The 5,912-nt window shown below is 31.7% G+C and overlaps 1 pseudogene; it reads right to left on the bottom strand.

The window, feature by feature from the left end:
• Nucleotides 1-1,217: 1,217 nt before the first annotated feature.
• Nucleotides 1,218-3,928, bottom strand: LOC127902737 (cytochrome P450 CYP82D47-like; annotated as a pseudogene).
• Between the last annotated feature and the right edge of the window lie 1,984 nt (nt 3,929-5,912).

Raw genomic sequence — 5,912 nt, 5'->3', positions numbered from 1 at the left:
AAATACTAAACCATCTAACCCACCTGATGACGAAGGTGACAAGTTTGAGACTGATAGCTCACCCACAGAGGCAGAGGACAATTCGGAGAAAGAACGTGAGGAACCAACCATCCCACCCCAGTCCAAAACCAGGAAAAAGCACATTATTCACGAAGAGGATGAGGAAGACCTTGAAGAGGAACCGTCTATTCCAGTCCTTGCGAGCAAGGGAAAGGACAAGGGTAAAGCAAAAATGGGAACACCTTCAGCCTCTGAAGATGAAATGGAGAATCGTGCAGAATTATTTGGATTTGTCTTTCACTGTGCTCAACTTATATTTATCTTCTTCCTTTAATTGTTTTGATGTATTCCGAGATTAATATATTAATGTTTATTTTTCTCATTCAAAATATGAACTAAATTTACTTGTAGTTGAGTGACAAATAATCCAATGGGTTCTTGACTGTTCTTGTATGTTGTTATGGTATTGTTGTAGCATTTTACTCTAGTAGGTTTTATGAATATAATTGTTATTTCGGTTGACCACCCATTTAATAGCTTCAGTTAAAATAGAGCAGCAAAAGGGCATATCTTAGCGGATATTATTAGAGTACTACTTGATCTTAAGTCGAGTTTCCTGGATTAAGTTATCTTGAATCCCATAAGGGCAATACTTGAAATTAAGATTTGTGACGCACTAGACATAGGTGTTCACCTTGTAGGGTGGAGAGATTAAAGGTTATAATGTTGTACCATAAATATATTAGCAACTGGTCATTGTTAATAGATTTAAAGGTATGAGACTTCCAACATGCGATAGCTGAGGATGCATATTTATTCTGCCCAGTGTTGCAGCAGTTGTTGTAACAATTGGTGCTAACTTGATAAACAACAGTCACCCCATTAGGAGAGTTTGATTATTCAACTACTATAATCTCAATTGAATCTTAGACACATTTAACTTAGTTTATTTCATTACAGTATTGTTTTATTTAAATCTCTCGCGATAATTAATTACGATAGGAATTACTTGACAATTGTTTGTTTCGGTCTTAAGTTGATTTGCACTATTGTGATTGCTTTAGCATTTCGAGTAACATCAATCCCTGTGGAGACGATCTTGAATACTCATCACTTTATTACTTGCTGTGTATACTTGCACATTGGCATTGGTAGTAATTGCTTATAAAAATTAACCAACAGAGTATTGGCTCTGATACCAAGTTATAAAGACAAAAAATACAAAGGATGGTTTTATTACTGGAAGAGAGAATACAAGGTTTCATCCAAGTATTCTTACTACAACTCTATATTATAAGACTCCAAGACTCAATGATCCAACACACTCCTAGGGAATTCCTTTTATAGGCACTTAAAGGAATCTCCTTTTATTATTTCAATCATTACATCTTATCTATAGGGAATCTACTTTATGACTCATCACTTCTTTATATTGCATCACACAGTACATCCTTATCTCTAAGGAATTGACTTTACAACTCACTACATGTGACACCACACACTTGTTACTTATTTATTGTTCAATCCATATATATATAATCAATTTAACCATAGAAGGCAGCAGAAAGACGTGGAGTAACAAGTACTTCAAATGGTTGAGATTTCTCCATGGTCAACCCTAATCTTTCACCCATGTCCACCGGTTCATTAGATGGGGTTGCAAAATCAAATCCCTGAAGTAGAGAAGCAAGTGTAAATTGCATAACTTGGAGGGCAAATGACACTCCAGGACACATTCTTCTACCACTACCAAAAGGTAACAATTCAAAATTTTGTCCCTTAACATCAATATCCTTGTGCCTTGTCAAAAATCTTTCTGGCTGAAACTTAGATGGCTCTTCCCAGACACTTGCATCACGTTGAATTTTCCATGCATTGATAAAAAGTTGTGTGCCAGCAGGGACATGGTAAACATTAACTGTGCACTCTTCCATAGACTCATGAGGAAATAAGAATGGCACAGCAGGATACAAACGCATTGCTTCTTTGAGAATGGCTTGCAAGTAAACTAAATTTTTTATATCTTCTGCATTCACTTGCCTTTTTGTACCCACCTGAATATCGAGTTCATTTTGAGCCTTGTTTAGAATATCACGATGATTGAGAAGCAAAGACATAACCCATGTCAGTGTTATTTTTGTGGTGTCTGTTGCTCCCAAGATAAGAGCCTGCAAAATTGATAGTGTGTAAGGTGTTGTTTTGCTTTCTTATGTTACAATTATTCACAATGGAACTTAATAAAATTCGACTTAAACACCTTTTTTTTTTGCACCTTTTGAATTTTACTAGTAGAATTGGATTCAATGCACCCTGTCAAATCTACCAATACATTACCAATGACTTATTAAAAAACATAGGTCCAAATTGACTAATGCGATACATAATGAATGGATGATGATTTCATCGACAATTTAATTCACCTTTTTTTTTCCTTTCGATGTGGAAATAAAATAACTAAAAAATTATCAATTCACATATTACAAATTTATTAATTGCACTTGTTTGTTAATCTCATCTTGAAGAATGATGTGTACAACAATTTTAATGACTATGACCGTAAACTCTTTTAAAAAAGATAGAATATTATGTTAAATGTTATGTACAAATTAGTAAAACTTCTTGTGTGAAAAGAAGAGGTCTAAGGTAAGGTCTAGTTCTATTGGTAAGAAACAACTTTGTTAAGGTTTAGGATTAGTTCACCTTACTAGTGCGTCTACATTAAAAATAAAAATATAAAATAGTAAAACATGATAAAGTAGTTCTAAGTTCGAATACTCCACTCATGTGGATGCAGAGAATGCAGAGGTGATTAAGTCGTGCTCAGACTATAATTAAAATTAAAAAAAAATGTCGGTTAGGAAAGGCTTACCAAACAAATAGCTTTATTGATTATATCAACATCACGACCCAAATATTGCTCTGCATCACCTAGGATCGAAAGCATGACATCCATAAAATCTTCTTCTTTTTAATCTCCTGAGAGTCTCTCTTCCTCTTGTGCTCTTCTAACCATCCTTGAACAACAACGTCTAATTCTTTTGCAATCTTCTTCATTGACCTCTCATCACCCCCTATATCCAACCGTCTCAAAAACGGTAGGGCATCTGACACCACAAACTTACCACTCATTTCAAAAAATCTCGTCAGTAGCTCTTTCCATTTTTCACTATCCACTGAATTGCACTCCTTTCCAACAATCATTCTTAAAACCACATTACGGAGGATGTCCTCAAACCATTTCTTCATCTCTACCAGCAACATCTTATTAGGGCTTTTGTTGTTGTGCCATAACTCATATAACTCCTTCAAACATGTCTTCACCTCGTATTCTCGTACGTGCTTGAGCTTCTCGAGCCGATGGTTTGCGAGAAGCTCAAGTGTGGCTATCTTGCGTGTCTCGCGCCAGTACGAGCCATATGGGCTGAAGACAAACATGGAAAAATTGTAGCCTAAAATCTCCATAGCTAGAGTTTTCGGACGGTTGGCAAAGACTTTGTCATGTGTTGTGAGACACTCTTTAGCAATCTCCCAATTACTCACGATTAAAGCTGGATTTTTGCCTATCCTGATATTAAAGATTGGTCCATACTTGTCAGCCATTCTGCCGAACACCCTGTAAGGAGGTTCTGGCCCTCGTAAGAGGTGTAGATGGCCAATCACTGGCCAAGCTCCACCTGCTTCTGGTGCTCCCCTTCTCTTCTTGCCTATGCATTTTCTAAGCAAATTTCTTGAAACTAGAAACGACGTGTATAGAATGATTAAAAGGGTGATTAAAATTGCAGCTACAGCACTTGTTTGAGATAAAACAAGAATGCCCATGGCTGCTAGCACTAAAATTTGAGTGGCAGTAGTTGTAAACTTTTACAGAAATTATAAAAATTATGAGTAACTCTCTCTATCTTTTTGGAGCAGATTTTCGAGCTGAACTTTAAATAGACTATACTAAGAAAGGTCTATGTTCAAGTTTTAGAATTGAATCAATATAAATAATAATAAAAATAATGTTGTGCTATGAAGACTTAAGACTTTCAGTTGTTTCAAGGTGGAAGAAAAAAGTGACAATAGATAAATTCAAACACGAGAAGTTCTAGAATACATCAAATATAATACAAGTAACCGGTGTATGTATAATACATCTAATTAAATTTTATACATCCACCATTTGTATGTGGTCTCTCAAAATAAATAAAAATATATTATAAATATTATTTACTTGTTGAATGACTAATATAATATCTCTGATGTATGCACTTACAATTTTATTGATATTATTACAAAGTGTACAAAGACAATATAGAGTTGTAAACTTGCATATTAAATTGTCAAAATTGACAGGTAAAATGTTATATTTCAACTTAAAATTGGCAGCACTAATGTACCTAATCGTAAAATATGTTGATTAGTTCATACGCCATCTATCCAGGCCTTTTGACTAGTTAATCCAAGAAATCCATCATGGCAAATGTTAGAGAATAATTATCTAAAGTGAAGAGAATTATGAACACGTCACTATCGATCCGAGCAGTTGAGAGTAACGTAACTTAGATTGTGAAATATTAATTCTTTGTATACATCATAATTTGGATAACAATTCTATATTCACAGGCCTTGATTATATGGGCAAAGCTATGAGACCACAATTGTATGGTACCACAATTGGATCTAGCCCACAGTTGTCACCAAAATTGGATCCAAAGGCTGGATCCAGTTGTGGTACCATACAACTGTGGCACCATAGCTGGACCCTGATTATATATGTTAATTAGATTTTGGAAGTATGTGAAGATTATATTTTATTTAAATAAGATCGGCTACATCCTAAAATTTTAAGAAAATAGTTATTTAAATCTCTAAGTTTTTAAAAAAGAACACCAAATACCTTTTTTATCATAAAACTTTTTAAATATAGTAACTAAAAGAATTGGACTTTAATATCTTTAAATTAATAAAAATATAATATAAATAATTTAATTTGACTAGACAAATAATATTAAAATATTTTTAAACATATAAAATATTATATTCATTTAGATAAAGTAAATAATAAATTTGTATTTATTACAAAGATTTTGAGTAAATCTTTGGGTTAAATAAATTTTACAATTAATAAAATATATCTCACAAATTAATAATATTAAATATTATTTCATATAATATTAAAAATAATTTAAATTCTCATATATTTATTATTATATTATGTTTCTATTTATTATAAATTTTACCTTAGATATAATAGGATATGTTTAACAAATTGAAATATTAAAATATTTTTTTAAATATTGAAATTGTTTTAAAACGTTAATATTATAATATTTATTTTAATATTTAGCAAAGATTACACAAAAGGTAACTAAGATCTCTTCTCCAATCTTGGTTGGAAACCGCGACGCGCTACTAGTAATATCTCAACAAAAACCAATTGTTGAATTATATAATACACAATGAGCCAATTGGCTTGGGCATGGGACCCAGCTCTACTATTATCTACTCAAAATAATGCAAGATATTAATTATTTAACTAATAAAAAAAATCACTCACACCCTTAAGGCTTTCGTAAATAATAACATAAATTCTCTTTGTTTTCTAGATCATCACTTAAATCTCTTTTTTACAAATATACCCTTCAATAACAATAACCCAAAAATTAGCTTTAAATAAAACTCTATAATGAATATATATAATATTAAAACATATTATTAAAATAATTTTAATAATGATCCATCAGATTCTTTAATATTATAAATAAATTTTATAATTTATTTCCAATTTTAGATGCATTTATTTTAATATTAATAATCCAAGAATATTTGCATTTGTTTCATAGATTAATATTATTAAAATAAATGTATTCAAATTTTAATCAAATTACAATATTTATATTATGTATTTTGTTTACAATATTTCCTATTTT

This window comes from Citrus sinensis, chromosome 5 (genome assembly GCF_022201045.2).
Source record: "Citrus sinensis cultivar Valencia sweet orange chromosome 5, DVS_A1.0, whole genome shotgun sequence".
Lineage (NCBI taxonomy): Eukaryota > Viridiplantae > Streptophyta > Magnoliopsida > Sapindales > Rutaceae > Citrus > Citrus sinensis.
The sequence above is the reverse complement of the archived record's forward strand: the minus strand, read 5'-3'. Positions and strand labels throughout refer to the sequence as shown.